The 26,740-nt window shown below is 62.7% G+C and overlaps 51 non-coding genes across 51 annotated transcripts; all 51 read right to left on the bottom strand.

Annotated features, from left to right (window-relative positions):
• Positions 1 to 89: 89 nt before the first annotated feature.
• LOC138115262 (5S ribosomal RNA) lies at positions 90 to 208 on the bottom strand. The gene has a single exon (XR_011153176.1). It is a non-coding gene; the product is annotated as a 5S ribosomal RNA (ribosomal RNA).
• A 358-nt stretch (positions 209 to 566) lies between these two features.
• On the bottom strand, positions 567 to 685 carry LOC138115762 (5S ribosomal RNA). Its single transcript, XR_011153667.1, has one exon. It is a non-coding gene; the product is annotated as a 5S ribosomal RNA (ribosomal RNA).
• Positions 686 to 1,043: 358 nt separating this feature from the next.
• On the bottom strand, positions 1,044 to 1,162 carry LOC138115761 (5S ribosomal RNA). The gene has a single exon (XR_011153666.1). It is a non-coding gene; the product is annotated as a 5S ribosomal RNA (ribosomal RNA).
• A 358-nt stretch (positions 1,163 to 1,520) lies between these two features.
• LOC138115760 (5S ribosomal RNA) lies at positions 1,521 to 1,639 on the bottom strand. The gene has a single exon (XR_011153665.1). It is a non-coding gene; the product is annotated as a 5S ribosomal RNA (ribosomal RNA).
• Positions 1,640 to 1,997: 358 nt separating this feature from the next.
• LOC138115485 (5S ribosomal RNA) lies at positions 1,998 to 2,116 on the bottom strand. Its single transcript, XR_011153397.1, has one exon. It is a non-coding gene; the product is annotated as a 5S ribosomal RNA (ribosomal RNA).
• A 605-nt stretch (positions 2,117 to 2,721) lies between these two features.
• LOC138115758 (5S ribosomal RNA) lies at positions 2,722 to 2,840 on the bottom strand. Its single transcript, XR_011153664.1, has one exon. It is a non-coding gene; the product is annotated as a 5S ribosomal RNA (ribosomal RNA).
• Positions 2,841 to 3,198: 358 nt separating this feature from the next.
• On the bottom strand, positions 3,199 to 3,317 carry LOC138115757 (5S ribosomal RNA). Its single transcript, XR_011153663.1, has one exon. It is a non-coding gene; the product is annotated as a 5S ribosomal RNA (ribosomal RNA).
• Positions 3,318 to 3,675: 358 nt separating this feature from the next.
• LOC138115756 (5S ribosomal RNA) lies at positions 3,676 to 3,794 on the bottom strand. The gene has a single exon (XR_011153662.1). It is a non-coding gene; the product is annotated as a 5S ribosomal RNA (ribosomal RNA).
• A 605-nt stretch (positions 3,795 to 4,399) lies between these two features.
• On the bottom strand, positions 4,400 to 4,518 carry LOC138115261 (5S ribosomal RNA). Its single transcript, XR_011153175.1, has one exon. It is a non-coding gene; the product is annotated as a 5S ribosomal RNA (ribosomal RNA).
• Positions 4,519 to 4,876: 358 nt separating this feature from the next.
• Positions 4,877 to 4,995, bottom strand: LOC138115755 (5S ribosomal RNA). Its single transcript, XR_011153661.1, has one exon. It is a non-coding gene; the product is annotated as a 5S ribosomal RNA (ribosomal RNA).
• A 358-nt stretch (positions 4,996 to 5,353) lies between these two features.
• On the bottom strand, positions 5,354 to 5,472 carry LOC138115754 (5S ribosomal RNA). Its single transcript, XR_011153660.1, has one exon. It is a non-coding gene; the product is annotated as a 5S ribosomal RNA (ribosomal RNA).
• Positions 5,473 to 5,830: 358 nt separating this feature from the next.
• LOC138115752 (5S ribosomal RNA) lies at positions 5,831 to 5,949 on the bottom strand. Its single transcript, XR_011153658.1, has one exon. It is a non-coding gene; the product is annotated as a 5S ribosomal RNA (ribosomal RNA).
• A 358-nt stretch (positions 5,950 to 6,307) lies between these two features.
• On the bottom strand, positions 6,308 to 6,426 carry LOC138115751 (5S ribosomal RNA). Its single transcript, XR_011153657.1, has one exon. It is a non-coding gene; the product is annotated as a 5S ribosomal RNA (ribosomal RNA).
• A 358-nt stretch (positions 6,427 to 6,784) lies between these two features.
• Positions 6,785 to 6,903, bottom strand: LOC138115750 (5S ribosomal RNA). The gene has a single exon (XR_011153656.1). It is a non-coding gene; the product is annotated as a 5S ribosomal RNA (ribosomal RNA).
• Positions 6,904 to 7,261: 358 nt separating this feature from the next.
• On the bottom strand, positions 7,262 to 7,380 carry LOC138115749 (5S ribosomal RNA). The gene has a single exon (XR_011153655.1). It is a non-coding gene; the product is annotated as a 5S ribosomal RNA (ribosomal RNA).
• A 605-nt stretch (positions 7,381 to 7,985) lies between these two features.
• Positions 7,986 to 8,104, bottom strand: LOC138115748 (5S ribosomal RNA). Its single transcript, XR_011153654.1, has one exon. It is a non-coding gene; the product is annotated as a 5S ribosomal RNA (ribosomal RNA).
• A 358-nt stretch (positions 8,105 to 8,462) lies between these two features.
• LOC138115747 (5S ribosomal RNA) lies at positions 8,463 to 8,581 on the bottom strand. Its single transcript, XR_011153653.1, has one exon. It is a non-coding gene; the product is annotated as a 5S ribosomal RNA (ribosomal RNA).
• A 358-nt stretch (positions 8,582 to 8,939) lies between these two features.
• Positions 8,940 to 9,058, bottom strand: LOC138115746 (5S ribosomal RNA). The gene has a single exon (XR_011153652.1). It is a non-coding gene; the product is annotated as a 5S ribosomal RNA (ribosomal RNA).
• A 358-nt stretch (positions 9,059 to 9,416) lies between these two features.
• LOC138115745 (5S ribosomal RNA) lies at positions 9,417 to 9,535 on the bottom strand. The gene has a single exon (XR_011153651.1). It is a non-coding gene; the product is annotated as a 5S ribosomal RNA (ribosomal RNA).
• A 358-nt stretch (positions 9,536 to 9,893) lies between these two features.
• On the bottom strand, positions 9,894 to 10,012 carry LOC138115744 (5S ribosomal RNA). Its single transcript, XR_011153650.1, has one exon. It is a non-coding gene; the product is annotated as a 5S ribosomal RNA (ribosomal RNA).
• Positions 10,013 to 10,370: 358 nt separating this feature from the next.
• On the bottom strand, positions 10,371 to 10,489 carry LOC138115735 (5S ribosomal RNA). Its single transcript, XR_011153642.1, has one exon. It is a non-coding gene; the product is annotated as a 5S ribosomal RNA (ribosomal RNA).
• A 358-nt stretch (positions 10,490 to 10,847) lies between these two features.
• LOC138115725 (5S ribosomal RNA) lies at positions 10,848 to 10,966 on the bottom strand. The gene has a single exon (XR_011153635.1). It is a non-coding gene; the product is annotated as a 5S ribosomal RNA (ribosomal RNA).
• A 358-nt stretch (positions 10,967 to 11,324) lies between these two features.
• On the bottom strand, positions 11,325 to 11,443 carry LOC138115713 (5S ribosomal RNA). The gene has a single exon (XR_011153624.1). It is a non-coding gene; the product is annotated as a 5S ribosomal RNA (ribosomal RNA).
• Positions 11,444 to 12,271: 828 nt separating this feature from the next.
• LOC138115858 (5S ribosomal RNA) lies at positions 12,272 to 12,390 on the bottom strand. The gene has a single exon (XR_011153761.1). It is a non-coding gene; the product is annotated as a 5S ribosomal RNA (ribosomal RNA).
• A 358-nt stretch (positions 12,391 to 12,748) lies between these two features.
• On the bottom strand, positions 12,749 to 12,867 carry LOC138115702 (5S ribosomal RNA). The gene has a single exon (XR_011153613.1). It is a non-coding gene; the product is annotated as a 5S ribosomal RNA (ribosomal RNA).
• A 358-nt stretch (positions 12,868 to 13,225) lies between these two features.
• Positions 13,226 to 13,344, bottom strand: LOC138115691 (5S ribosomal RNA). Its single transcript, XR_011153602.1, has one exon. It is a non-coding gene; the product is annotated as a 5S ribosomal RNA (ribosomal RNA).
• Positions 13,345 to 13,702: 358 nt separating this feature from the next.
• On the bottom strand, positions 13,703 to 13,821 carry LOC138115680 (5S ribosomal RNA). Its single transcript, XR_011153591.1, has one exon. It is a non-coding gene; the product is annotated as a 5S ribosomal RNA (ribosomal RNA).
• Positions 13,822 to 14,179: 358 nt separating this feature from the next.
• On the bottom strand, positions 14,180 to 14,298 carry LOC138115668 (5S ribosomal RNA). Its single transcript, XR_011153580.1, has one exon. It is a non-coding gene; the product is annotated as a 5S ribosomal RNA (ribosomal RNA).
• A 358-nt stretch (positions 14,299 to 14,656) lies between these two features.
• On the bottom strand, positions 14,657 to 14,775 carry LOC138115657 (5S ribosomal RNA). The gene has a single exon (XR_011153568.1). It is a non-coding gene; the product is annotated as a 5S ribosomal RNA (ribosomal RNA).
• Positions 14,776 to 15,133: 358 nt separating this feature from the next.
• LOC138115646 (5S ribosomal RNA) lies at positions 15,134 to 15,252 on the bottom strand. The gene has a single exon (XR_011153557.1). It is a non-coding gene; the product is annotated as a 5S ribosomal RNA (ribosomal RNA).
• A 358-nt stretch (positions 15,253 to 15,610) lies between these two features.
• On the bottom strand, positions 15,611 to 15,729 carry LOC138115635 (5S ribosomal RNA). Its single transcript, XR_011153546.1, has one exon. It is a non-coding gene; the product is annotated as a 5S ribosomal RNA (ribosomal RNA).
• Positions 15,730 to 16,087: 358 nt separating this feature from the next.
• LOC138115624 (5S ribosomal RNA) lies at positions 16,088 to 16,206 on the bottom strand. The gene has a single exon (XR_011153535.1). It is a non-coding gene; the product is annotated as a 5S ribosomal RNA (ribosomal RNA).
• Positions 16,207 to 16,564: 358 nt separating this feature from the next.
• Positions 16,565 to 16,683, bottom strand: LOC138115612 (5S ribosomal RNA). Its single transcript, XR_011153523.1, has one exon. It is a non-coding gene; the product is annotated as a 5S ribosomal RNA (ribosomal RNA).
• An 828-nt stretch (positions 16,684 to 17,511) lies between these two features.
• On the bottom strand, positions 17,512 to 17,630 carry LOC138115601 (5S ribosomal RNA). The gene has a single exon (XR_011153512.1). It is a non-coding gene; the product is annotated as a 5S ribosomal RNA (ribosomal RNA).
• Positions 17,631 to 17,988: 358 nt separating this feature from the next.
• Positions 17,989 to 18,107, bottom strand: LOC138115590 (5S ribosomal RNA). Its single transcript, XR_011153501.1, has one exon. It is a non-coding gene; the product is annotated as a 5S ribosomal RNA (ribosomal RNA).
• A 358-nt stretch (positions 18,108 to 18,465) lies between these two features.
• LOC138115579 (5S ribosomal RNA) lies at positions 18,466 to 18,584 on the bottom strand. The gene has a single exon (XR_011153490.1). It is a non-coding gene; the product is annotated as a 5S ribosomal RNA (ribosomal RNA).
• Positions 18,585 to 18,942: 358 nt separating this feature from the next.
• On the bottom strand, positions 18,943 to 19,061 carry LOC138115568 (5S ribosomal RNA). Its single transcript, XR_011153479.1, has one exon. It is a non-coding gene; the product is annotated as a 5S ribosomal RNA (ribosomal RNA).
• Positions 19,062 to 19,419: 358 nt separating this feature from the next.
• On the bottom strand, positions 19,420 to 19,538 carry LOC138115557 (5S ribosomal RNA). Its single transcript, XR_011153468.1, has one exon. It is a non-coding gene; the product is annotated as a 5S ribosomal RNA (ribosomal RNA).
• Positions 19,539 to 20,366: 828 nt separating this feature from the next.
• LOC138115846 (5S ribosomal RNA) lies at positions 20,367 to 20,485 on the bottom strand. The gene has a single exon (XR_011153750.1). It is a non-coding gene; the product is annotated as a 5S ribosomal RNA (ribosomal RNA).
• Positions 20,486 to 20,843: 358 nt separating this feature from the next.
• On the bottom strand, positions 20,844 to 20,962 carry LOC138115546 (5S ribosomal RNA). Its single transcript, XR_011153457.1, has one exon. It is a non-coding gene; the product is annotated as a 5S ribosomal RNA (ribosomal RNA).
• Positions 20,963 to 21,320: 358 nt separating this feature from the next.
• LOC138115535 (5S ribosomal RNA) lies at positions 21,321 to 21,439 on the bottom strand. Its single transcript, XR_011153446.1, has one exon. It is a non-coding gene; the product is annotated as a 5S ribosomal RNA (ribosomal RNA).
• Positions 21,440 to 21,797: 358 nt separating this feature from the next.
• LOC138115524 (5S ribosomal RNA) lies at positions 21,798 to 21,916 on the bottom strand. The gene has a single exon (XR_011153435.1). It is a non-coding gene; the product is annotated as a 5S ribosomal RNA (ribosomal RNA).
• A 358-nt stretch (positions 21,917 to 22,274) lies between these two features.
• On the bottom strand, positions 22,275 to 22,393 carry LOC138115513 (5S ribosomal RNA). The gene has a single exon (XR_011153424.1). It is a non-coding gene; the product is annotated as a 5S ribosomal RNA (ribosomal RNA).
• A 358-nt stretch (positions 22,394 to 22,751) lies between these two features.
• LOC138115500 (5S ribosomal RNA) lies at positions 22,752 to 22,870 on the bottom strand. The gene has a single exon (XR_011153412.1). It is a non-coding gene; the product is annotated as a 5S ribosomal RNA (ribosomal RNA).
• A 358-nt stretch (positions 22,871 to 23,228) lies between these two features.
• LOC138115489 (5S ribosomal RNA) lies at positions 23,229 to 23,347 on the bottom strand. Its single transcript, XR_011153401.1, has one exon. It is a non-coding gene; the product is annotated as a 5S ribosomal RNA (ribosomal RNA).
• A 358-nt stretch (positions 23,348 to 23,705) lies between these two features.
• Positions 23,706 to 23,824, bottom strand: LOC138115478 (5S ribosomal RNA). The gene has a single exon (XR_011153390.1). It is a non-coding gene; the product is annotated as a 5S ribosomal RNA (ribosomal RNA).
• A 358-nt stretch (positions 23,825 to 24,182) lies between these two features.
• On the bottom strand, positions 24,183 to 24,301 carry LOC138115467 (5S ribosomal RNA). The gene has a single exon (XR_011153379.1). It is a non-coding gene; the product is annotated as a 5S ribosomal RNA (ribosomal RNA).
• A 358-nt stretch (positions 24,302 to 24,659) lies between these two features.
• LOC138115456 (5S ribosomal RNA) lies at positions 24,660 to 24,778 on the bottom strand. Its single transcript, XR_011153368.1, has one exon. It is a non-coding gene; the product is annotated as a 5S ribosomal RNA (ribosomal RNA).
• An 828-nt stretch (positions 24,779 to 25,606) lies between these two features.
• Positions 25,607 to 25,725, bottom strand: LOC138115444 (5S ribosomal RNA). The gene has a single exon (XR_011153357.1). It is a non-coding gene; the product is annotated as a 5S ribosomal RNA (ribosomal RNA).
• A 358-nt stretch (positions 25,726 to 26,083) lies between these two features.
• LOC138115433 (5S ribosomal RNA) lies at positions 26,084 to 26,202 on the bottom strand. Its single transcript, XR_011153346.1, has one exon. It is a non-coding gene; the product is annotated as a 5S ribosomal RNA (ribosomal RNA).
• A 358-nt stretch (positions 26,203 to 26,560) lies between these two features.
• Positions 26,561 to 26,679, bottom strand: LOC138115421 (5S ribosomal RNA). Its single transcript, XR_011153335.1, has one exon. It is a non-coding gene; the product is annotated as a 5S ribosomal RNA (ribosomal RNA).
• Between the last annotated feature and the right edge of the window lie 61 nt (positions 26,680 to 26,740).

The following is a 26,740-nucleotide window of genomic DNA, read 5'->3' as shown; positions in this document are numbered from 1 at the left end:
CACTGTTGGCCTCGCCCTTGTGCCCCTTGGAATGGCTGCCCAAGCAAAACAAGGCACCTCTGGCCCAGAGCCCAGGACCCAGCAAAAGAAGCCTACAGCACCCGGTATTCCCAGGCGGTCTCCCATTCAAGTACTAACCGGGCCCGACCCTGCTTAGCTTCCGAGATCAGATGAGATCGGGCGTTCTCAGGGTGGTATGGCCGTAGGCACCCCTCAGCCCCACAGCAGCGCTCTCCAGCACACACCAGCGCCTTCCTGCCCTGCCCCAATGCTCCTCGCACCCGGCACACGGCCGCCAGCGCCACTGTCGGCAACAACCCAACCTGCAGCCAGACCCAGAGCCATACAAGCCACTCAAGCTTTTCCCGCCACGCCAACTATGCGAGGACTAACAGTCATGGCCACCAGCTCTTCCCTGCCCTCGGAAACAAGGGAACCTGCAGCCAGATCCAGAGCCACGCAAGCCATGCAAGCCCCATGAGCCACCCTCCCCCTTGTGCTCCTTGGCACCGCTGCCCAAGCAAAACAAGGCACCTCTGGCCCAGAGCCCAGGACCCAGCAAAAGAAGCCTACAGCACCCGGTATTCCCAGGCGGTCTCCCATCCAAGTACTAACCGGGCCCGACCCTGCTTAGCTTCCGAGATCAGACGAGATCGGGCGTTCTCAGGGTGGTATGGCCGTAGGCACCCCTCAGCCCCACAGCAGCGCTCTCCAGCACACACCAGCGCCTTCCTGCCCTGCCCCAATGCCCCCCGCACCCGGCACACGGCCGCCAGCGCCACTGTCGGCAACAACCCAACCTGCAGCCAGACCCAGAGCCATACAAGCCACTCAAGCTTTTCCCGCCACGCCAACTATGCGAGGACTAACAGTCATGGCCACCAGCTCTGCCCTGCCCTCGGCAACAACAGAACCTGCAGCCGGACCCAGAGCCACGCAAGCCATGCAAGCCCCATGAGCCACCCTCCCCCTTGTGCTCCTTGGCACCGCTGCCCAAGCAAAACAAGGCACCTCTGGCCCAGAGCCCAGGACCCAGCAAAAGAAGCCTACAGCACCCGGTATTCCCAGGCGGTCTCCCATCCAAGTACTAACCGGGCCCGACCCTGCTTAGCTTCCGAGATCAGACGAGATCGGGCGTTCTCAGGGTGGTATGGCCGTAGGCACCCCTCAGCCCCACAGCAGCGCTCTCCAGCACACACCAGCGCCTTCCTGCCCTGCCCCAATGCCCCCCGCACCCGGCACACGGCCGCCAGCGCCACTGTCGGCAACAACCCAACCAGCAGCCAGACCGAACACCACACAAGCCACTCAAGCTTTTCCAGCCACGCCAACTATGTGAGGACTAACAGTCATGGCCACCAGCTCTGCCCTGCCCTCGGCAACAACAGAACCTGCAGCCGGACCCAGAGCCACGCAAGCCATGCAAGCCCCATGAGCCACCCTCCCCCTTGTGCTCCTTGGCACCGCTGCCCAAGCAAAACAAGGCACCTCTGGCCCAGAGCCCAGGACCCAGCAAAAGAAGCCTACAGCACCCGGTATTCCCAGGCGGTCTCCCATCCAAGTACTAACCGGGCCCGACCCTGCTTAGCTTCCGAGATCAGACGAGATCGGGCGTTCTCAGGGTGGTATGGCCGTAGGCACCCCTCAGCCCCACAGCAGCGCTCTCCAGCACACACCAGCGCCTTCCTGCCCTGCCCCAATGCCCCCCGCACCCGGCACACGGCCGCCAGCGCCACTGTCGGCAACAACCCAACCAGCAGCCAGACCGAACACCACACAAGCCACTCAAGCTTTTCCAGCCACGCCAACTATGTGAGGACTAACAGTCATGGCCACCAGCTCTGCCCTGCCCTCGGCAACAACAGAACCTGCAGCCGGACCCAGAGCCACGCAAGCCATGCAAGCCCCATGAGCCACCCTCCCCCTTGTGCTCCTTGGCACCGCTGCCCAAGCAAAACAAGGCACCTCTGGCCCAGAGCCCAGGACCCAGCAAAAGAAGCCTACAGCACCCGGTATTCCCAGGCGGTCTCCCATCCAAGTACTAACCGGGCCCGACCCTGCTTAGCTTCCGAGATCAGACAAGATCGGGCGTTCTCAGGGTGGTATGGCCGTAGGCACCCCTCAGCCCCACAGCAGCGCTCTCCAGCACACACCAGCGCCTTCCTGCCCTGCCCCAATGCCCCCCGCACCCGGCACACGGCCGCCAGCGCCACTGTCGGCAACAACCCAACCTGCAGCCAGACCCAGAGCCATACAAGCCACTCAAGCTTTTCCAGCCACGCCAACTATGCGAGGACTAACAGTCATGGCCACCAGCTCTTCCCTGCCCTCGGAAACAACGGAACCTGCAGCCGGACCCAGAGCCACACAAGCCACATAAGCCACGCCGGCCACGCAAGCTTCATGAGCATCAACAGTCATGGCCACCAGCTCTGTCCTTCGCAACAATGGAACCTGCAGCCAGATCCAGAGCCACACAAGCCACACAAGGCACATCACCAGTCATGGCCACCATCTCCGCCCTCGGCAACAACGGAACCTGCAGTCAGGAACAAGGCACCTTGTTCCAAAGACCCAGAACCAGACAAGCCACCGCAGCCATGCAATCCCTCTGAGCCACGCGAGCCACGGCCACTGATGGCCTCGCAATTGTGCCCCTTGGAATGGCTGCCCAAGCAAAACAAGGCACCTCTGGCCCAGAGCCCAGGACCCAGCAAAAGAAGCCTACAGCACCCGGTATTCCCAGGCGGTCTCCCATCCAAGTACTAACCGGGCCCGACCCTGCTTAGCTTCCGAGATCAGACGAGATCGGGCGTTCTCAGGGTGGTATGGCCGTAGGCACCCCTCAGCCCCACAGCAGCGCTCTCCAGCACACACCAGCGCCTTCCTGCCCTGCCCCAATGCCCCCCGCACCCGGCACACGGCCGCCAGCGCCACTGTCGGCAACAACCCAACCTGCAGCCAGACCGAACACCACACAAGCCACTCAAGCTTTTCCAGCCACGCCAACTATGCGAGGACTAACAGTCATGGCCACCAGCTCTTCCCTGCCCTCGGCAACAACAGAACCTGCAGCCGGACCCAGAGCCACGCAAGCCATGCAAGCCCCATGAGCCACCCTCCCCCTTGTGCTCCTTGGCACCGCTGCCCAAGCAAAACAAGGCACCTCTGGCCCAGAGCCCAGGACCCAGCAAAAGAAGCCTACAGCACCCGGTATTCCCAGGCGGTCTCCCATCCAAGTACTAACCGGGCCCGACCCTGCTTAGCTTCCGAGATCAGACGAGATCGGGCGTTCTCAGGGTGGTATGGCCGTAGGCACCCCTCAGCCCCACAGCAGCGCTCTCCAGCACACACCAGCGCCTTCCTGCCCTGCCCCAATGCCCCCCGCACCCGGCACACGGCCGCCAGCGCCACTGTCGGCAACAACCCAACCTGCAGCCAGACCGAACACCACACAAGCCACTCAAGCTTTTCCAGCCACGCCAACTATGCGAGGACTAACAGTCATGGCCACCAGCTCTGCCCTGCCCTCGGCAACAACAGAACCTGCAGCCGGACCCAGAGCCATGCAAGCCATGCAAGCCCCATGAGCCACCCTCGCCCTTGAGCTCCTTGGCACCGCTGCCCAAGCAAAACAAGGCACCTCTGGCCCAGAGCCCAGGACCCAGCAAAAGAAGCCTACAGCACCCGGTATTCCCAGGCGGTCTCCCATCCAAGTACTAACCGGGCCCGACCCTGCTTAGCTTCCGAGATCAGACGAGATCGGGCGTTCTCAGGGTGGTATGGCCGTAGGCACCCCTCAGCCCCACAGCAGCGCTCTCCAGCACACACCAGCGCCTTCCTGCCCTGCCCCAATGCCCCCCGCACCCGGCACACGGCCGCCAGCGCCACTGTCGGCAACAACCCAACCTGCAGCCAGACCCAGAGCCATACAAGCCACTCAAGCTTTTCCAGCCACGCCAACTATGCGAGGACTAACAGTCATGGCCACCAGCTCTTCCCTGCCCTCGGAAACAACGGAACCTGCAGCCGGACCCAGAGCCACACAAGCCACATAAGCCACGCCGGCCACGCAAGCTTCATGAGCATCAACAGTCATGGCCACCAGCTCTGCCCTTCGCAACAATGGAACCTGCAGCCAGATCCAGAGCCACACAAGCCACACAAGGCACATCACCAGTCATGGCCACCATCTCCGCCCTCGGCAACAACGGAACCTGCAGCCAGGAACAAGGCACCTTGTTCCAAAGACCCAGAACCAGACAAGCCACCGCAGCCATGCAATCCCTCTGAGCCACGCGAGCCACGGCCACTGTTGGCCTCGCCCTTGTGCCCCTTGGAATGGCTGCCCAAGCAAAACAAGGCACCTCTGGCCCAGAGCCCAGGACCCAGCAAAAGAAGCCTACAGCACCCGGTATTCCCAGGCGGTCTCCCATTCAAGTACTAACCGGGCCCGACCCTGCTTAGCTTCCGAGATCAGATGAGATCGGGCGTTCTCAGGGTGGTATGGCCGTAGGCACCCCTCAGCCCCACAGCAGCGCTCTCCAGCACACACCAGCGCCTTCCTGCCCTGCCCCAATGCTCCTCGCACCCGGCACACGGCCGCCAGCGCCACTGTCGGCAACAACCCAACCTGCAGCCAGACCCAGAGCCATACAAGCCACTCAAGCTTTTCCCGCCACGCCAACTATGCGAGGACTAACAGTCATGGCCACCAGCTCTTCCCTGCCCTCGGAAACAAGGGAACCTGCAGCCAGATCCAGAGCCACGCAAGCCATGCAAGCCCCATGAGCCACCCTCCCCCTTGTGCTCCTTGCCACCGCTGCCCAAGCAAAACAAGGCACCTCTGGCCCAGAGCCCAGGACCCAGCAAAAGAAGCCTACAGCACCCGGTATTCCCAGGCGGTCTCCCATCCAAGTACTAACCGGGCCCGACCCTGCTTAGCTTCCGAGATCAGACGAGATCGGGCGTTCTCAGGGTGGTATGGCCGTAGGCACCCCTCAGCCCCACAGCAGCGCTCTCCAGCACACACCAGCGCCTTCCTGCCCTGCCCCAATGCTCCTCACACCCGGCACACGGCCGCCAGCGCCACTGTCGGCAACAACCCAACCTGCAGCCAGACCCAGAGCCATACAAGCCACTCAAGCTTTTCCCGCCACGCCAACTATGCGAGGACTAACAGTCATGGCCACCAGCTCTTCCCTGCCCTCGGAAACAAGGGAACCTGCAGCCAGATCCAGAGCCACGCAAGCCATGCAAGCCCCATGAGCCACCCTCCCCCTTGTGCTCCTTGGCACCGCTGCCCAAGCAAAACAAGGCACCTCTGGCCCAGAGCCCAGGACCCAGCAAAAGAAGCCTACAGCACCCGGTATTCCCAGGCGGTCTCCCATCCAAGTACTAACCGGGCCCGACCCTGCTTAGCTTCCGAGATCAGACGAGATCGGGCGTTCTCAGGGTGGTATGGCCGTAGGCACCCCTCAGCCCCACAGCAGCGCTCTCCAGCACACACCAGCGCCTTCCTGCCCTGCCCCAATGCCCCCCGCACCCGGCACACGGCCGCCAGCGCCACTGTCGGCAACAACCCAACCTGCAGCCAGACCAAGCACCACACAAGCCACTCAAGCTTTTCCAGCCACGCCAACTATGTGAGGACTAACAGTCATGGCCACCAGCTCTTCCCTGCCCTCGGAAACAAGGGAACCTGCAGCCAGATCCAGAGCCACGCAAGCCATGCAAGCCCCATGAGCCACCCTCCCCCTTGTGCTCCTTGGCACCGCTGCCCAAGCAAAACAAGGCACCTCTGGCCCAGAGCCCAGGACCCAGCAAAAGAAGCCTACAGCACCCGGTATTCCCAGGCGGTCTCCCATCCAAGTACTAACCGGGCCCGACCCTGCTTAGCTTCCGAGATCAGACGAGATCGGGCGTTCTCAGGGTGGTATGGCCGTAGGCACCCCTCAGCCCCACAGCAGCGCTCTCCAGCACACACCAGCGCCTTCCTGCCCTGCCCCAATGCCCCCCGCACCCGGCACACGGCCGCCAGCGCCACTGTCGGCAACAACCCAACCTGCAGCCAGACCCAGAGCCATACAAGCCACTCAAGCTTTTCCCGCCACGCCAACTATGCGAGGACTAACAGTCATGGGCACCAGCTCTGCCCTGCCCTCGGCAACAACAGAACCTGCAGCCGGACCCAGAGCCACGCAAGCCATGCAAGCCCCATGAGCCACCCTCCCCCTTGTGCTCCTTGGCACCGCTGCCCAAGCAAAACAAGGCACCTCTGGCCCAGAGCCCAGGACCCAGCAAAAGAAGCCTACAGCACCCGGTATTCCCAGGCGGTCTCCCATCCAAGTACTAACCGGGCCCGACCCTGCTTAGCTTCCGAGATCAGACGAGATCGGGCGTTCTCAGGGTGGTATGGCCGTAGGCACCCCTCAGCCCCACAGCAGCGCTCTCCAGCACACACCAGCGCCTTCCTGCCCTGCCCCAATGCCCCCCGCACCCGGCACACGGCCGCCAGCGCCACTGTCGGCAACAACCCAACCTGCAGCCAGACCGAACACCACACAAGCCACTCAAGCTTTTCCAGCCACGCCAACTATGCGAGGACTAACAGTCATGGCCACCAGCTCTGCCCTGCCCTCGGCAACAACAGAACCTGCAGCCGGACCCAGAGCCACGCAAGCCATGCAAGCCCCATGAGCCACCCTCGCCCTTGAGCTCCTTGGCACCGCTGCCCAAGCAAAACAAGGCACCTCTGGCCCAGAGCCCAGGACCCAGCAAAAGAAGCCTACAGCACCCGGTATTCCCAGGCGGTCTCCCATCCAAGTACTAACCGGGCCCGACCCTGCTTAGCTTCCGAGATCAGACGAGATCGGGCGTTCTCAGGGTGGTATGGCCGTAGGCACCCCTCAGCCCCACAGCAGCGCTCTCCAGCACACACCAGCGCCTTCCTGCCCTGCCCCAATGCCCCCCGCACCCGGCACACGGCCGCCAGCGCCACTGTCGGCAACAACCCAACCTGCAGCCAGACCCAGAGCCATACAAGCCACTCAAGCTTTTCCAGCCACGCCAACTATGTGAGGACTAACAGTCATGGCCACCAGCTCTGCCCTGCCCTCGGCAACAACAGAACCTGCAGCCGGACCCAGAGCCACGCAAGCCATGCAAGCCCCATGAGCCACCCTCCCCCTTGTGCTCCTTGGCACCGCTGCCCAAGCAAAACAAGGCACCTCTGGCCCAGAGCCCAGGACCCAGCAAAAGAAGCCTACAGCACCCGGTATTCCCAGGCGGTCTCCCATCCAAGTACTAACCGGGCCCGACCCTGCTTAGCTTCCGAGATCAGACGAGATCGGGCGTTCTCAGGGTGGTATGGCCGTAGGCACCCCTCAGCCCCACAGCAGCGCTCTCCAGCACACACCAGCGCCTTCCTGCCCTGCCCCAATGCCCCCCGCACCCGGCACACGGCCGCCAGCGCCACTGTCGGCAACAACCCAACCAGCAGCCAGACCCAGAGCCATACAAGCCACTCAAGCTTTTCCAGCCACGCCAACTATGCGAGGACTAACAGTCATGGCCACCAGCTCTTCCCTGCCCTCGGAAACAACGGAACCTGCAGCCGGACCCAGAGCCACACAAGCCACATAAGCCACGCCGGCCACGCAAGCTTCATGAGCATCAACAGTCATGGCCACCAGCTCTGTCCTTCGCAACAATGGAACCTGCAGCCAGATCCAGAGCCACACAAGCCACACAAGGCACATCACCAGTCATGGCCACCATCTCCGCCCTCGGCAACAACGGAACCTGCAGTCAGGAACAAGGCACCTTGTTCCAAAGACCCAGAACCAGACAAGCCACCGCAGCCATGCAATCCCTCTGAGCCACGCGAGCCACGGCCACTGATGGCCTCGCCCTTGTGCCCCTTGGAATGGCTGCCCAAGCAAAACAAGGCACCTCTGGCCCAGAGCCCAGGACCCAGCAAAAGAAGCCTACAGCACCCGGTATTCCCAGGCGGTCTCCCATCCAAGTACTAACCGGGCCCGACCCTGCTTAGCTTCCGAGATCAGACGAGATCGGGCGTTCTCAGGGTGGTATGGCCGTAGGCACCCCTCAGCCCCACAGCAGCGCTCTCCAGCACACACCAGCGCCTTCCTGCCCTGCCCCAATGCTCCTCGCACCCGGCACACGGCCGCCAGCGCCACTGTCGGCAACAACCCAACCTGCAGCCAGACCCAGAGCCATACAAGCCACTCAAGCTTTTCCCGCCACGCCAACTATGCGAGGACTAACAGTCATGGCCACCAGCTCTGCCCTGCCCTCGGAAACAAGGGAACCTGCAGCCAGATCCAGAGCCACATAAGCCATGCAAGCCCCATGAGCCACCCTCCCCCTTGTGCTCCTTGGCACCGCTGCCCAAGCAAAACAAGGCACCTCTGGCCCAGAGCCCAGGACCCAGCAAAAGAAGCCTACAGCACCCGGTATTCCCAGGCGGTCTCCCATCCAAGTACTAACCGGGCCCGACCCTGCTTAGCTTCCGAGATCAGACGAGATCGGGCGTTCTCAGGGTGGTATGGCCGTAGGCACCCCTCAGCCCCACAGCAGCGCTCTCCAGCACACACCAGCGCCTTCCTGCCCTGCCCCAATGCCCCCCGCACCCGGCACACGGCCGCCAGCGCCACTGTCGGCAACAACCCAACCTGCAGCCAGACCAAGCACCACACAAGCCACTCAAGCTTTTCCAGCCACGCCAACTATGTGAGGACTAACAGTCATGGCCACCAGCTCTTCCCTGCCCTCGGAAACAAGGGAACCTGCAGCCGGACCCAGAGCCACGCAAGCCATGCAAGCCCCATGAGCCACCCTCGCCCTTGAGCTCCTTGGCACCGCTGCCCAAGCAAAACAAGGCACCTCTGGCCCAGAGCCCAGGACCCAGCAAAAGAAGCCTACAGCACCCGGTATTCCCAGGCGGTCTCCCATCCAAGTACTAACCGGGCCCGACCCTGCTTAGCTTCCGAGATCAGACGAGATCGGGCGTTCTCAGGGTGGTATGGCCGTAGGCACCCCTCAGCCCCACAGCAGCGCTCTCCAGCACACACCAGCGCCTTCCTGCCCTGCCCCAATGCCCCCCGCACCCGGCACACGGCCGCCAGCGCCACTGTCGGCAACAACCCAACCTGCAGCCAGACCGAACACCACACAAGCCACTCAAGCTTTTCCAGCCACGCCAACTATGCAAGGACTAACAGTCATGGCCACCAGCTCTGCCCTGCCCTCGGCAAGAACAGAACCTGCAGCCGGACCCAGAGCCACGCAAGCCATGCAAGCCCCATGAGCCACCCTCGCCCTTGAGCTCCTTGGCACCGCTGCCCAAGCAAAACAAGGCACCTCTGGCCCAGAGCCCAGGACCCAGCAAAAGAAGCCTACAGCACCCGGTATTCCCAGGCGGTCTCCCATCCAAGTACTAACCGGGCCCGACCCTGCTTAGCTTCCGAGATCAGACGAGATCGGGCGTTCTCAGGGTGGTATGGCCGTAGGCACCCCTCAGCCCCACAGCAGCGCTCTCCAGCACACACCAGCGCCTTCCTGCCCTGCCCCAATGCTCCTCGCACCCGGCACACGGCCGCCAGCGCCACTGTCGGCAACAACCCAACCTGCAGCCAGACCCAGAGCCATACAAGCCACTCAAGCTTTTCCCGCCACGCCAACTATGCGAGGACTAACAGTCATGGCCACCAGCTCTTCCCTGCCCTCGGAAACAAGGGAACCTGCAGCCAGATCCAGAGCCACGCAAGCCATGCAAGCCCCATGAGCCACCCTCCCCCTTGTGCTCCTTGGCACCGCTGCCCAAGCAAAACAAGGCACCTCTGGCCCAGAGCCCAGGACCCAGCAAAAGAAGCCTACAGCACCCGGTATTCCCAGGCGGTCTCCCATCCAAGTACTAACCGGGCCCGACCCTGCTTAGCTTCCGAGATCAGACGAGATCGGGCGTTCTCAGGGTGGTATGGCCGTAGGCACCCCTCAGCCCCACAGCAGCGCTCTCCAGCACACACCAGCGCCTTCCTGCCCTGCCCCAATGCTCCTCGCACCCGGCACACGGCCGCCAGCGCCACTGTCGGCAACAACCCAACCTGCAGCCAGACCCAGAGCCATACAAGCCACTCAAGCTTTTCCCGCCACGCCAACTATGCGAGGACTAACAGTCATGGCCACCAGCTCTTCCCTGCCCTCGGAAACAAGGGAACCTGCAGCCAGATCCAGAGCCACGCAAGCCATGCAAGCCCCATGAGCCACCCTCCCCCTTGTGCTCCTTGGCACCGCTGCCCAAGCAAAACAAGGCACCTCTGGCCCAGAGCCCAGGACCCAGCAAAAGAAGCCTACAGCACCCGGTATTCCCAGGCGGTCTCCCATCCAAGTACTAACCGGGCCCGACCCTGCTTAGCTTCCGAGATCAGACGAGATCGGGCGTTCTCAGGGTGGTATGGCCGTAGGCACCCCTCAGCCCCACAGCAGCGCTCTCCAGCACACACCAGCGCCTTCCTGCCCTGCCCCAATGCCCCCCGCACCCGGCACACGGCCGCCAGCGCCACTGTCGGCAACAACCCAACCTGCAGCCAGACCGAACACCACACAAGCCACTCAAGCTTTTCCAGCTACGCCAACTATGCGAGGACTAACAGTCATGGCCACCAGCTCTGCCCTGCCCTCGGCAACAACAGAACCTGCAGCCGGACCCAGAGCCACGCAAGCCATGCAAGCCCCATGAGCCACCCTCGCCCTTGAGCTCCTTGGCACCGCTGCCCAAGCAAAACAAGGCACCTCTGGCCCAGAGCCCAGGACCCAGCAAAAGAAGCCTACAGCACCCGGTATTCCCAGGCGGTCTCCCATCCAAGTACTAACCGGGCCCGACCCTGCTTAGCTTCCGAGATCAGACGAGATCGGGCGTTCTCAGGGTGGTATGGCCGTAGGCACCCCTCAGCCCCACAGCAGCGCTCTCCAGCACACACCAGCGCCTTCCTGCCCTGCCCCAATGCTCCTCGCACCCGGCACACGGCCGCCAGCGCCACTGTCGGCAACAACCCAACCTGCAGCCAGACCCAGAGCCATACAAGCCACTCAAGCTTTTCCCGCCACGCCAACTATGCGAGGACTAACAGTCATGGCTACCAGCTCTTCCCTGCCCTCGGAAACAAGGGAACCTGCAGCCAGATCCAGAGCCACGCAAGCCATGCAAGCCCCATGAGCCACCCTCGCCCTTGAGCTCCTTGGCACCGCTGCCCAAGCAAAACAAGGCACCTCTGGCCCAGAGCCCAGGACCCAGCAAAAGAAGCCTACAGCACCCGGTATTCCCAGGCGGTCTCCCATCCAAGTACTAACCGGGCCCGACCCTGCTTAGCTTCCGAGATCAGACGAGATCGGGCGTTCTCAGGGTGGTATGGCCGTAGGCACCCCTCAGCCCCACAGCAGCGCTCTCCAGCACACACCAGCGCCTTCCTGCCCTGCCCCAATGCCCCCCGCACCCGGCACACGGCCGCCAGCGCCACTGTCGGCAACAACCCAACCTGCAGCCAGACCCAGAGCCATACAAGCCACTCAAGCTTTTCCCGCCACGCCAACTATGCGAGGACTAACAGTCATGGCCACCAGCTCTTCCCTGCCCTCGGAAACAACGGAACCTGCAGCCGGACCCAGAGCCACACAAGCCACATAAGACACGCCGGCCACGCAAGCTTCATGAGCATCAACAGTCATGGCCACCAGCTCTGCCCTTCGCAACAATGGAACCTGCAGCCAGATCCAGAGCCACACAAGCCACTCAAGCTTTTCCAGCCACGCCAACTATGCGAGGACTAACAGTCATGGCCACCAGCTCTGCCCTGCCCTCGGAAACAACCGAACCTGCAGCCGGACCCAGAGCCACACAAGCCACATAAGCCACGCCGGCCACGCAAGCTTCATGAGCATCAACAGTCATGGCCACCAGCTCTGCCCTTCGCAACAATGGAACCTGCAGCCAGATCCAGAGCCACACAAGCCACACAAGGCACATCACCAGTCATGGCCACCATCTCCGCCCTCGGCAACAACGGAACCTGCAGCCAGGAACAAGGCACCTTGTTCCAAAGACCCAGAACCAGACAAGCCACCGCAGCCATGCAATCCCTCTGAGCCACGCGAGCCACGGCCACTGTTGGCCTCGCCCTTGTGCCCCTTGGAATGGCTGCCCAAGCAAAACAAGGCACCTCTGGCCCAGAGCCCAGGACCCAGCAAAAGAAGCCTACAGCACCCGGTATTCCCAGGCGGTCTCCCATCCAAGTACTAACCGGGCCCGACCCTGCTTAGCTTCCGAGATCAGATGAGATCGGGCGTTCTCAGGGTGGTATGGCCGTAGGCACCCCTCAGCCCCACAGCAGCGCTCTCCAGCACACACCAGCGCCTTCCTGCCCTGCCCCAATGCTCCTCGCACCCGGCACACGGCCGCCAGCGCCACTGTCGGCAACAACCCAACCTGCAGCCAGACCCAGAGCCATACAAGCCACTCAAGCTTTTCCCGCCACGCCAACTATGCGAGGACTAACAGTCATGGCCACCAGCTCTGCCCTGCCCTCGGAAACAAGGGAACCTGCAGCCAGATCCAGAGCCACGCAAGCCATGCAAGCCCCATGAGCCACCCTCCCCCTTGTGCTCCTTGGCACCGCTGCCCAAGCAAAACAAGGCACCTCTGGCCCAGAGCCCAGGACCCAGCAAAAGAAGCCTACAGCACCCGGTATTCCCAGGCGGTCTCCCATCCAAGTACTAACCGGGCCCGACCCTGCTTAGCTTCCGAGATCAGACGAGATCGGGCGTTCTCAGGGTGGTATGGCCGTAGGCACCCCTCAGCCCCACAGCAGCGCTCTCCAGCACACACCAGCGCCTTCCTGCCCAGCCCCAATGCTCCTCGCACCCGGCACACGGCCGCCAGCGCCACTGTCGGCAACAACCCAACCTGCAGCCAGACCCAGAGCCATACAAGCCACTCAAGCTTTTCCCGCCACGCCAACTATGCGAGGACTAACAGTCATGGCCACCAGCTCTTCCCTGCCCTCGGAAACAAGGGAACCTGCAGCCAGATCCAGAGCCACGCAAGCCATGCAAGCCCCATGAGCCACCCTCCCCCTTGTGCTCCTTGGCACCGCTGCCCAAGCAAAACAAGGCACCTCTGGCCCAGAGCCCAGGACCCAGCAAAAGAAGCCTACAGCACCCGGTATTCCCAGGCGGTCTCCCATCCAAGTACTAACCGGGCCCGACCCTGCTTAGCTTCCGAGATCAGACGAGATCGGGCGTTCTCAGGGTGGTATGGCCGTAGGCACCCCTCAGCCCCACAGCAGCGCTCTCCAGCACACACCAGCGCCTTCCTGCCCTGCCCCAATGCCCCCCGCACCCGGCACACGGCCGCCAGCGCCACTGTCGGCAACAACCCAACCTGCAGCCAGACCGAACACCACACAAGCCACTCAAGCTTTTCCAGCCACGCCAACTATGCGAGGACTAACAGTCATGGCCACCAGCTCTGCCCTGCCCTCGGCAACAACAGAACCTGCAGCCGGACCCAGAGCCACGCAAGCCATGCAAGCCCCATGAGCCACCCTCGCCCTTGAGCTCCTTGGCACCGCTGCCCAAGCAAAACAAGGCACCTCTGGCCCAGAGCCCAGGACCCAGCAAAAGAAGCCTACAGCACCCGGTATTCCCAGGCGGTCTCCCATCCAAGTACTAACCGGGCCCGACCCTGCTTAGCTTCCGAGATCAGACGAGATCGGGCGTTCTCAGGGTGGTATGGCCGTAGGCACCCCTCAGCCCCACAGCAGCGCTCTCCAGCACACACCAGCGCCTTCCTGCCCTGCCCCAATGCTCCTCGCACCCGGCACACGGCCGCCAGCGCCACTGTCGGCAACAACCCAACCTGCAGCCAGACCCAGAGCCATACAAGCCACTCAAGCTTTTCCCGCCACGCCAACTATGCGAGGACTAACAGTCATGGCCACCAGCTCTGCCCTGCCCTCGGAAACAAGGGAACCTGCAGCCAGATCCAGAGCCACATAAGCCATGCAAGCCCCATGAGCCACTTTCCCCCTTGTGCTCCTTGGCACCGCTGCCCAAGCAAAACAAGGCACCTCTGGCCCAGAGCCCAGGACCCAGCAAAAGAAGCCTACAGCACCCGGTATTCCCAGGCGGTCTCCCATCCAAGTACTAACCGGGCCCGACCCTGCTTAGCTTCCGAGATCAGACGAGATCGGGCGTTCTCAGGGTGGTATGGCCGTAGGCACCCCTCAGCCCCACAGCAGCGCTCTCCAGCACACACCAGCGCCTTCCTGCCCTGCCCCAATGCCCCCCGCACCCGGCACACGGCCGCCAGCGCCACTGTCGGCAACAACCCAACCTGCAGCCAGACCAAGCACCACACAAGCCACTCAAGCTTTTCCAGCCACGCCAACTATGTGAGGACTAACAGTCATGGCCACCAGCTCTGCCCTGCCCTCGGCAACAACAGAACCTGCAGCCGGACCCAGAGCCACGCAAGCCATGCAAGCCCCATGAGCCACCCTCGCCCTTGAGCTCCTTGGCACCGCTGCCCAAGCAAAACAAGGCACCTCTGGCCCAGAGCCCAGGAGCCAGCAAAAGAAGCCTACAGCACCCGGTATTCCCAGGCGGTCTCCCATCCAAGTACTAACCGGGCCCGACCCTGCTTAGCTTCCGAGATCAGACGAGATCGGGCGTTCTCAGGGTGGTATGGCCGTAGGCACCCCTCAGCCCCACAGCAGCGCTCTCCAGCACACACCAGCGCCTTCCTGCCCTGCCCCAATGCTCCTCGCACCCGGCACACGGCCGCCAGCGCCACTGTCGGCAACAACCCAACCTGCAGCCAGACCCAGAGCCATACAAGCCACTCAAGCTTTTCCCGCCACGCCAACTATGCGAGGACTAACAGTCATGGCCACCAGCTCTTCCCTGCCCTCGGAAACAAGGGAACCTGCAGCCAGATCCAGAGCCACGCAAGCCATGCAAGCCCCATGAGCCACCCTCCCCCTTGTGCTCCTTGGCACCGCTGCCCAAGCAAAACAAGGCACCTCTGGCCCAGAGCCCAGGACCCAGCAAAAGAAGCCTACAGCACCCGGTATTCCCAGGCGGTCTCCCATCCAAGTACTAACCGGGCCCGACCCTGCTTAGCTTCCGAGATCAGACGAGATCGGGCGTTCTCAGGGTGGTATGGCCGTAGGCACCCCTCAGCCCCACAGCAGCGCTCTCCAGCACACACCAGCGCCTTCCTGCCCTGCCCCAATGCTCCTCGCACCCGGCACACGGCCGCCAGCGCCACTGTCGGCAACAACCCAACCTGCAGCCAGACCCAGAGCCATACAAGCCACTCAAGCTTTTCCCGCCACGCCAACTATGCGAGGACTAACAGTCATGGCCACCAGCTCTTCCCTGCCCTCGGAAACAAGGGAACCTGCAGCCAGATCCAGAGCCACGCAAGCCATGCAAGCCCCATGAGCCACCCTCCCCCTTGTGCTCCTTGGCACCGCTGCCCAAGCAAAACAAGGCACCTCTGGCCCAGAGCCCAGGACCCAGCAAAAGAAGCCTACAGCACCCGGTATTCCCAGGCGGTCTCCCATCCAAGTACTAACCGGGCCCGACCCTGCTTAGCTTCCGAGATCAGACGAGATCGGGCGTTCTCAGGGTGGTATGGCCGTAGGCACCCCTCAGCCCCACAGCAGCGCTCTCCAGCACACACCAGCGCCTTCCTGCCCTGCCCCAATGCCCCCCGCACCCGGCACACGGCCGCCAGCGCCACTGTCGGCAACAACCCAACCTGCAGCCAGACCGAACACCACACAAGCCACTCAAGCTTTTCCAGCTACGCCAACTATGCGAGGACTAACAGTCATGGCCACCAGCTCTGCCCTGCCCTCGGCAACAACAGAACCTGCAGCCGGACCCAGAGCCACGCAAGCCATGCAAGCCCCATGAGCCACCCTCGCCCTTGAGCTCCTTGGCACCGCTGCCCAAGCAAAACAAGGCACCTCTGGCCCAGAGCCCAGGACCCAGCAAAAGAAGCCTACAGCACCCGGTATTCCCAGGCGGTCTCCCATCCAAGTACTAACCGGGCCCGACCCTGCTTAGCTTCCGAGATCAGACGAGATCGGGCGTTCTCAGGGTGGTATGGCCGTAGGCACCCCTCAGCCCCACAGCAGCGCTCTCCAGCACACACCAGCGCCTTCCTGCCCTGCCCCAATGCTCCTCGCACCCGGCACACGGCCGCCAGCGCCACTGTCGGCAACAACCCAACCTGCAGCCAGACCCAGAGCCATACAAGCCACTCAAGCTTTTCCCGCCACGCCAACTATGCGAGGACTAACAGTCATGGCTACCAGCTCTTCCCTGCCCTCGGAAACAAGGGAACCTGCAGCCAGATCCAGAGCCACGCAAGCCATGCAAGCCCCATGAGCCACCCTCGCCCTTGAGCTCCTTGGCACCGCTGCCCAAGCAAAACAAGGCACCTCTGGCCCAGAGCCCAGGACCCAGCAAAAGAAGCCTACAGCACCCGGTATTCCCAGGCGGTCTCCCATCCAAGTACTAACCGGGCCCGACCCTGCTTAGCTTCCGAGATCAGACGAGATCGGGCGTTCTCAGGGTGGTATGGCCGTAGGCACCCCTCAGCCCCACAGCAGCGCTCTCCAGCACACACCAGCGCCTTCCTGCCCTGCCCCAATGCCCCCCGCACCCGGCACACGGCCGCCAGCGCCACTGTCGGCAACAACCCAACCTGCAGCCAGACCCAGAGCCATACAAGCCACTCAAGCTTTTCCCGCCACGCCAACTATGCGAGGACTAACAGTCATGGCCACCAGCTCTTCCCTGCCCTCGGAAACAACGGAACCTGCAGCCGGACCCAGAGCCACACAAGCCACATAAGCCACGCCGGCCACGCAAGCTTCATGAGCATCAACAGTCATGGCCACCAGCTCTGCCCTTCGCAACAATGGAACCTGCAGCCAGATCCAGAGCCACACAAGCCACTCAAGCTTTTCCAGCCACGCCAACTATGCGAGGACTAACAGTCATGGCCACCAGCTCTGCCCTGCCCTCGGAAACAACCGAACCTGCAGCCGGACCCAGAGCCACACAAGCCACATAAGCCACGCCGGCCACGCAAGCTTCATGAGCATCAACAGTCATGGCCACCAGCTCTGCCCTTCGTAACAATGGAACCTGCAGCCAGATCCAGAGCCACACAAGCCACACAAGGCACATCACCAGTCATGGCCACCATCTCCGCCCTCGGCAACAACGGAACCTGCAGCCAGGAACAAGGCACCTTGTTCCAAAGACCCAGAACCAGACAAGCCACCGCAGCCATGCAATCCCTCTGAGCCACGCGAGCCACGGCCACTGTTGGCCTCGCCCTTGTGCCCCTTGGAATGGCTGCCCAAGCAAAACAAGGCACCTCTGGCCCAGAGCCCAGGACCCAGCAAAAGAAGCCTACAGCACCCGGTATTCCCAGGCGGTCTCCCATCCAAGTACTAACCGGGCCCGACCCTGCTTAGCTTCCGAGATCAGACGAGATCGGGCGTTCTCAGGGTGGTATGGCCGTAGGCACCCCTCAGCCCCACAGCAGCGCTCTCCAGCACACACCAGCGCCTTCCTGCCCTGCCCCAATGCTCCTCGCACCCGGCACACGGCCGCCAGCGCCACTGTCGGCAACAACCCAACCTGCAGCCAGACCCAGAGCCATACAAGCCACTCAAGCTTTTCCTGCCACGCCAACTATGCGAGGACTAACAGTCATGGCCACCAGCTCTTCCCTGCCCTCGGAAACAAGGGAACCTGCAGCCAGATCCAGAGCCACGCAAGCCATGCAAGCCCCATGAGCCACCCTCCCCCTTGTGCTCCTTGGCACCGCTGCCCAAGCAAAACAAGGCACCTCTGGCCCAGAGCCCAGGACCCAGCAAAAGAAGCCTACAGCACCCGGTATTCCCAGGCGGTCTCCCATCCAAGTACTAACCGGGCCCGACCCTGCTTAGCTTCCGAGATCAGACGAGATCGGGCGTTCTCAGGGTGGTATGGCCGTAGGCACCCCTCAGCCCCACAGCAGCGCTCTCCAGCACACACCAGCGCCTTCCTGCCCTGCCCCAATGCTCCTCGCACCCGGCACACGGCCGCCAGCGCCACTGTCGGCAACAACCCAACCTGCAGCCAGACCCAGAGCCATACAAGCCACTCAAGCTTTTCCCGCCACGCCAACTATGCGAGGACTAACAGTCATGGCCACCAGCTCTTCCCTGCCCTCGGAAACAAGGGAACCTGCAGCCAGATCCAGAGCCACGCAAGCCATGCAAGCCCCATGAGCCACCCTCCCCCTTGTGCTCCTTGGCACCGCTGCCCAAGCAAAACAAGGCACCTCTGGCCCAGAGCCCAGGACCCAGCAAAAGAAGCCTACAGCACCCGGTATTCCCAGGCGGTCTCCCATCCAAGTACTAACCGGGCCCGACCCTGCTTAGCTTCCGAGATCAGACGAGATCGGGCGTTCTCAGGGTGGTATGGCCGTAGGCACCCCTCAGCCCCACAGCAGCGCTCTCCAGCACACACCAGCGCCTTCCTGCCCTGCCCCAATGCCCCCCGCACCCGGCACACGGCCGCCAGCGCCACTGTCGGCAACAACCCAACCTGCAGCCAGACCGAACACCACACAAGCCACTCAAGCTTTTCCAGCTACGCCAACTATGCGAGGACTAACAGTCATGGCCACCAGCTCTGCCCTGCCCTCGGCAACAACAGAACCTGCAGCCGGACCCAGAGCCACGCAAGCCATGCAAGCCCCATGAGCCACCCTCGCCCTTGAGCTCCTTGGCACCGCTGCCCAAGCAAAACAAGGCACCTCTGGCCCAGAGCCCAGGACCCAGCAAAAGAAGCCTACAGCACCCGGTATTCCCAGGCGGTCTCCCATCCAAGTACTAACCGGGCCCGACCCTGCTTAGCTTCCGAGATCAGACGAGATCGGGCGTTCTCAGGGTGGTATGGCCGTAGGCACCCCTCAGCCCCACAGCAGCGCTCTCCAGCACACACCAGCGCCTTCCTGCCCTGCCCCAATGCTCCTCGCACCCGGCACACGGCCGCCAGCGCCACTGTCGGCAACAACCCAACCTGCAGCCAGACCCAGAGCCATACAAGCCACTCAAGCTTTTCCCGCCACGCCAACTATGCGAGGACTAACAGTCATGGCTACCAGCTCTTCCCTGCCCTCGGAAACAAGGGAACCTGCAGCCAGATCCAGAGCCACGCAAGCCATGCAAGCCCCATGAGCCACCCTCGCCCTTGAGCTCCTTGGCACCGCTGCCCAAGCAAAACAAGGCACCTCTGGCCCAGAGCCCAGGACCCAGCAAAAGAAGCCTACAGCACCCGGTATTCCCAGGCGGTCTCCCATCCAAGTACTAACCGGGCCCGACCCTGCTTAGCTTCCGAGATCAGACGAGATCGGGCGTTCTCAGGGTGGTATGGCCGTAGGCACCCCTCAGCCCCACAGCAGCGCTCTCCAGCACACACCAGCGCCTTCCTGCCCTGCCCCAATGCCCCCCGCACCCGGCACACGGCCGCCAGCGCCACTGTCGGCAACAACCCAACCTGCAGCCAGACCCAGAGCCATACAAGCCACTCAAGCTTTTCCCGCCACGCCAACTATGCGAGGACTAACAGTCATGGCCACCAGCTCTTCCCTGCCCTCGGAAACAACGGAACCTGCAGCCGGACCCAGAGCCACACAAGCCACATAAGACACGCCGGCCACGCAAGCTTCATGAGCATCAACAGTCATGGCCACCAGCTCTGCCCTTCGCAACAATGGAACCTGCAGCCAGATCCAGAGCCACACAAGCCACTCAAGCTTTTCCAGCCACGCCAACTATGCGAGGACTAACAGTCATGGCCACCAGCTCTGCCCTGCCCTCGGAAACAACCGAACCTGCAGCCGGACCCAGAGCCACACAAGCCACATAAGCCACGCCGGCCACGCAAGCTTCATGAGCATCAACAGTCATGGCCACCAGCTCTGCCCTTCGCAACAATGGAACCTGCAGCCAGATCCAGAGCCACACAAGCCACACAAGGCACATCACCAGTCATGGCCACCATCTCCGCCCTCGGCAACAACGGAACCTGCAGCCAGGAACAAGGCACCTTGTTCCAAAGACCCAGAACCAGACAAGCCACCGCAGCCATGCAATCCCTCTGAGCCACGCGAGCCACGGCCACTGTTGGCCTCGCCCTTGTGCCCCTTGGAATGGCTGCCCAAGCAAAACAAGGCACCTCTGGCCCAGAGCCCAGGACCCAGCAAAAGAAGCCTACAGCACCCGGTATTCCCAGGCGGTCTCCCATCCAAGTACTAACCGGGCCCGACCCTGCTTAGCTTCCGAGATCAGATGAGATCGGGCGTTCTCAGGGTGGTATGGCCGTAGGCACCCCTCAGCCCCACAGCAGCGCTCTCCAGCACACACCAGCGCCTTCCTGCCCTGCCCCAATGCTCCTCGCACCCGGCACACGGCCGCCAGCGCCACTGTCGGCAACAACCCAACCTGCAGCCAGACCCAGAGCCATACAAGCCACTCAAGCTTTTCCCGCCACGCCAACTATGCGAGGACTAACAGTCATGGCCACCAGCTCTGCCCTGCCCTCGGAAACAAGGGAACCTGCAGCCAGATCCAGAGCCACGCAAGCCATGCAAGCCCCATGAGCCACCCTCCCCCTTGTGCTCCTTGGCACCGCTGCCCAAGCAAAACAAGGCACCTCTGGCCCAGAGCCCAGGACCCAGCAAAAGAAGCCTACAGCACCCGGTATTCCCAGGCGGTCTCCCATCCAAGTACTAACCGGGCCCGACCCTGCTTAGCTTCCGAGATCAGACGAGATCGGGCGTTCTCAGGGTGGTATGGCCGTAGGCACCCCTCAGCCCCACAGCAGCGCTCTCCAGCACACACCAGCGCCTTCCTGCCCAGCCCCAATGCTCCTCGCACCCGGCACACGGCCGCCAGCGCCACTGTCGGCAACAACCCAACCTGCAGCCAGACCCAGAGCCATACAAGCCACTCAAGCTTTTCCCGCCACGCCAACTATGCGAGGACTAACAGTCATGGCCACCAGCTCTTCCCTGCCCTCGGAAACAAGGGAACCTGCAGCCAGATCCAGAGCCACGCAAGCCATGCAAGCCCCATGAGCCACCCTCCCCCTTGTGCTCCTTGGCACCGCTGCCCAAGCAAAACAAGGCACCTCTGGCCCAGAGCCCAGGACCCAGCAAAAGAAGCCTACAGCACCCGGTATTCCCAGGCGGTCTCCCATCCAAGTACTAACCGGGCCCGACCCTGCTTAGCTTCCGAGATCAGACGAGATCGGGCGTTCTCAGGGTGGTATGGCCGTAGGCACCCCTCAGCCCCACAGCAGCGCTCTCCAGCACACACCAGCGCCTTCCTGCCCTGCCCCAATGCCCCCCGCACCCGGCACACGGCCGCCAGCGCCACTGTCGGCAACAACCCAACCTGCAGCCAGACCGAACACCACACAAGCCACTCAAGCTTTTCCAGCCACGCCAACTATGCGAGGACTAACAGTCATGGCCACCAGCTCTGCCCTGCCCTCGGCAACAACAGAACCTGCAGCCGGACCCAGAGCCACGCAAGCCATGCAAGCCCCATGAGCCACCCTCGCCCTTGAGCTCCTTGGCACCGCTGCCCATGCAAAACAAGGCACCTCTGGCCCAGAGCCCAGGACCCAGCAAAAGAAGCCTACAGCACCCGGTATTCCCAGGCGGTCTCCCATCCAAGTACTAACCGGGCCCGACCCTGCTTAGCTTCCGAGATCAGACGAGATCGGGCGTTCTCAGGGTGGTATGGCCGTAGGCACCCCTCAGCCCCACAGCAGCGCTCTCCAGCACACACCAGCGCCTTCCTGCCCTGCCCCAATGCTCCTCGCACCCGGCACACGGCCGCCAGCGCCACTGTCGGCAACAACCCAACCTGCAGCCAGACCCAGAGCCATACAAGCCACTCAAGCTTTTCCCGCCACGCCAACTATGCGAGGACTAACAGTCATGGCCACCAGCTCTGCCCTGCCCTCGGAAACAAGGGAACCTGCAGCCAGATCCAGAGCCACATAAGCCATGCAAGCCCCATGAGCCACTTTCCCCCTTGTGCTCCTTGGCGCCGCTGCCCAAGCAAAACAAGGCACCTCTGGCCCAGAGCCCAGGACCCAGCAAAAGAAGCCTACAGCACCCGGTATTCCCAGGCGGTCTCCCATCCAAGTACTAACCGGGCCCGACCCTGCTTAGCTTCCGAGATCAGACGAGATCGGGCGTTCTCAGGGTGGTATGGCCGTAGGCACCCCTCAGCCCCACAGCAGCGCTCTCCAGCACACACCAGCGCCTTCCTGCCCTGCCCCAATGCCCCCCGCACCCGGCACACGGCCGCCAGCGCCACTGTCGGCAACAACCCAACCTGCAGCCAGACCAAGCACCACACAAGCCACTCAAGCTTTTCCAGCCACGCCAACTATGTGAGGACTAACAGTCATGGCCACCAGCTCTGCCCTGCCCTCGGCAACAACAGAACCTGCAGCCGGACCCAGAGCCACGCAAGCCATGCAAGCCCCATGAGCCACCCTCGCCCTTGAGCTCCTTGGCACCGCTGCCCAAGCAAAACAAGGCACCTCTGGCCCAGAGCCCAGGAGCCAGCAAAAGAAGCCTACAGCACCCGGTATTCCCAGGCGGTCTCCCATCCAAGTACTAACCGGGCCCGACCCTGCTTAGCTTCCGAGATCAGACGAGATCGGGCGTTCTCAGGGTGGTATGGCCGTAGGCACCCCTCAGCCCCACAGCAGCGCTCTCCAGCACACACCAGCGCCTTCCTGCCCTGCCCCAATGCTCCTCGCACCCGGCACACGGCCGCCAGCGCCACTGTCGGTAACAACCCAACCTGCAGCCAGACCCAGAGCCATACAAGCCACTCAAGCTTTTCCCGCCACGCCAACTATGCGAGGACTAACAGTCATGGCCACCAGCTCTTCCCTGCCCTCGGAAACAAGGGAACCTGCAGCCAGATCCAGAGCCACGCAAGCCATGCAAGCCCCATGAGCCACCCTCCCCCTTGTGCTCCTTGGCACCGCTGCCCAAGCAAAACAAGGCACCTCTGGCCCAGAGCCCAGGACCCAGCAAAAGAAGCCTACAGCACCCGGTATTCCCAGGCGGTCTCCCATCCAAGTACTAACCGGGCCCGACCCTGCTTAGCTTCCGAGATCAGACGAGATCGGGCGTTCTCAGGGTGGTATGGCCGTAGGCACCCCTCAGCCCCACAGCAGCGCTCTCCAGCACACACCAGCGCCTTCCTGCCCTGCCCCAATGCTCCTCGCACCCGGCACACGGCCGCCAGCGCCACTGTCGGCAACAACCCAACCTGCAGCCAGACCCAGAGCCATACAAGCCACTCAAGCTTTTCCCGCCACGCCAACTATGCGAGGACTAACAGTCATGGCCACCAGCTCTTCCCTGCCCTCGGAAACAAGGGAACCTGCAGCCAGATCCAGAGCCACGCAAGCCATGCAAGCCCCATGAGCCACCCTCCCCCTTGTGCTCCTTGGCACCGCTGCCCAAGCAAAACAAGGCACCTCTGGCCCAGAGCCCAGGACCCAGCAAAAGAAGCCTACAGCACCCGGTATTCCCAGGCGGTCTCCCATCCAAGTACTAACCGGGCCCGACCCTGCTTAGCTTCCGAGATCAGACGAGATCGGGCGTTCTCAGGGTGGTATGGCCGTAGGCACCCCTCAGCCCCACAGCAGCGCTCTCCAGCACACACCAGCGCCTTCCTGCCCTGCCCCAATGCCCCCCGCACCCGGCACACGGCCGCCAGCGCCACTGTCGGCAACAACCCAACCTGCAGCCAGACCGAACACCACACAAGCCACTCAAGCTTTTCCAGCTACGCCAACTATGCGAGGACTAACAGTCATGGCCACCAGCTCTGCCCTGCCCTCGGCAACAACAGAACCTGCAGCCGGACCCAGAGCCACGCAAGCCATGCAAGCCCCATGAGCCACCCTCGCCCTTGAGCTCCTTGGCACCGCTGCCCAAGCAAAACAAGGCACCTCTGGCCCAGAGCCCAGGACCCAGCAAAAGAAGCCTACAGCACCCGGTATTCCCAGGCGGTCTCCCATCCAAGTACTAACCGGGCCCGACCCTGCTTAGCTTCCGAGATCAGACGAGATCGGGCGTTCTCAGGGTGGTATGGCCGTAGGCACCCCTCAGCCCCACAGCAGCGCTCTCCAGCACACACCAGCGCCTTCCTGCCCTGCCCCAATGCTCCTCGCACCCGGCACACGGCCGCCAGCGCCACTGTCGGCAACAACCCAACCTGCAGCCAGACCCAGAGCCATACAAGCCACTCAAGCTTTTCCCGCCACGCCAACTATGCGAGGACTAACAGTCATGGCTACCAGCTCTTCCCTGCCCTCGGAAACAAGGGAACCTGCAGCCAGATCCAGAGCCACGCAAGCCATGCAAGCCCCATGAGCCACCCTCGCCCTTGAGCTCCTTGGCACCGCTGCCCAAGCAAAACAAGGCACCTCTGGCCCAGAGCCCAGGACCCAGCAAAAGAAGCCTACAGCACCCGGTATTCCCAGGCGGTCTCCCATCCAAGTACTAACCGGGCCCGACCCTGCTTAGCTTCCGAGATCAGACGAGATCGGGCGTTCTCAGGGTGGTATGGCCGTAGGCACCCCTCAGCCCCACAGCAGCGCTCTCCAGCACACACCAGCGCCTTCCTGCCCTGCCCCAATGCCCCCCGCACCCGGCACACGGCCGCCAGCGCCACTGTCGGCAACAACCCAACCTGCAGCCAGACCCAGAGCCATACAAGCCACTCAAGCTTTTCCCGCCACGCCAACTATGCGAGGACTAACAGTCATGGCCACCAGCTCTTCCCTGCCCTCGGAAACAACGGAACCTGCAGCCGGACCCAGAGCCACACAAGCCACATAAGCCACGCCGGCCACGCAAGCTTCATGAGCATCAACAGTCATGGCCACCAGCTCTGCCCTTCGCAACAATGGAACCTGCAGCCAGATCCAGAGCCACACAAGCCACTCAAGCTTTTCCAGCCACGCCAACTATGCGAGGACTAACAGTCATGGCCACCAGCTCTGCCCTGCCCTCGGAAACAACCGAACCTGCAGCCGGACCCAGAGCCACACAAGCCACATAAGCCACGCCGGCCACGCAAGCTTCATGAGCATCAACAGTCATGGCCACCAGCTCTGCCCTTCGTAACAATGGAACCTGCAGCCAGATCCAGAGCCACACAAGCCACACAAGGCACATCACCAGTCATGGCCACCATCTCCGCCCTCGGCAACAACGGAACCTGCAGCCAGGAACAAGGCACCTTGTTCCAAAGACCCAGAACCAGACAAGCCACCGCAGCCATGCAATCCCTCTGAGCCACGCGAGCCACGGCCACTGTTGGCCTCGCCCTTGTGCCCCTTGGAATGGCTGCCCAAGCAAAACAAGGCACCTCTGGCCCAGAGCCCAGGACCCAGCAAAAGAAGCCTACAGCACCCGGTATTCCCAGGCGGTCTCCCATCCAAGTACTAACCGGGCCCGACCCTGCTTAGCTTCCGAGATCAGACGAGATCGGGCGTTCTCAGGGTGGTATGGCCGTAGGCACCCCTCAGCCCCACAGCAGCGCTCTCCAGCACACACCAGCGCCTTCCTGCCCTGCCCCAATGCTCCTCGCACCCGGCACACGGCCGCCAGCGCCACTGTCGGCAACAACCCAACCTGCAGCCAGACCCAGAGCCATACAAGCCACTCAAGCTTTTCCCGCCACGCCAACTATGCGAGGACTAACAGTCATGGCCACCAGCTCTGCCCTGCCCTCGGAAACAAGGGAACCTGCAGCCAGATCCAGAGCCACGCAAGCCATGCAAGCCCCATGAGCCACCCTCCCCCTTGTGCCCCTTGGAATGGCTGCCCAAGCAAAACAAGGCACCTCTGGCCCAGAGCCCAGGACCCAGCAAAAGAAGCCTACAGCACCCGGTATTCCCAGGCGGTCTCCCATCCAAGTACTAACCGGGCCCGACCCTGCTTAGCTTCCGAGATCAGACGAGATCGGGCGTTCTCAGGGTGGTATGGCCGTAGGCACCCCTCAGCCCCACAGCAGCGCTCTCCAGCACACACCAGCGCCTTCCTGCCCTGCCCCAATGCTCCTCACACCCGGCACACGGCCGCCAGCGCCACTGTCGGCAACAACCCAACCTGCAGCCAGACCCAGAGCCATACAAGCCACTCAAGCTTTTCCCGCCACGCCAACTATGCGAGGACTAACAGTCATGGCCACCAGCTCTTCCCTGCCCTCGGAAACAAGGGAACCTGCAGCCAGATCCAGAGCCACGCAAGCCATGCAAGCCCCATGAGCCACCCTCCCCCTTGTGCTCCTTGCCACCGCTGCCCAAGCAAAACAAGGCACCTCTGGCCCAGAGCCCAGGACCCAGCAAAAGAAGCCTACAGCACCCGGTATTCCCAGGCGGTCTCCCATCCAAGTACTAACCGGGCCCGACCCTGCTTAGCTTCCGAGATCAGACGAGATCGGGCGTTCTCAGGGTGGTATGGCCGTAGGCACCCCTCAGCCCCACAGCAGCGCTCTCCAGCACACACCAGCGCCTTCCTGCCCTGCCCCAA

This window comes from Aphelocoma coerulescens, chromosome 9, assembly GCF_041296385.1.
Source record: "Aphelocoma coerulescens isolate FSJ_1873_10779 chromosome 9, UR_Acoe_1.0, whole genome shotgun sequence".
In the NCBI taxonomy this organism is placed as follows: domain Eukaryota; kingdom Metazoa; phylum Chordata; class Aves; order Passeriformes; family Corvidae; genus Aphelocoma; species Aphelocoma coerulescens.
This window is presented reverse-complemented; position numbering and strand designations above follow the sequence as displayed.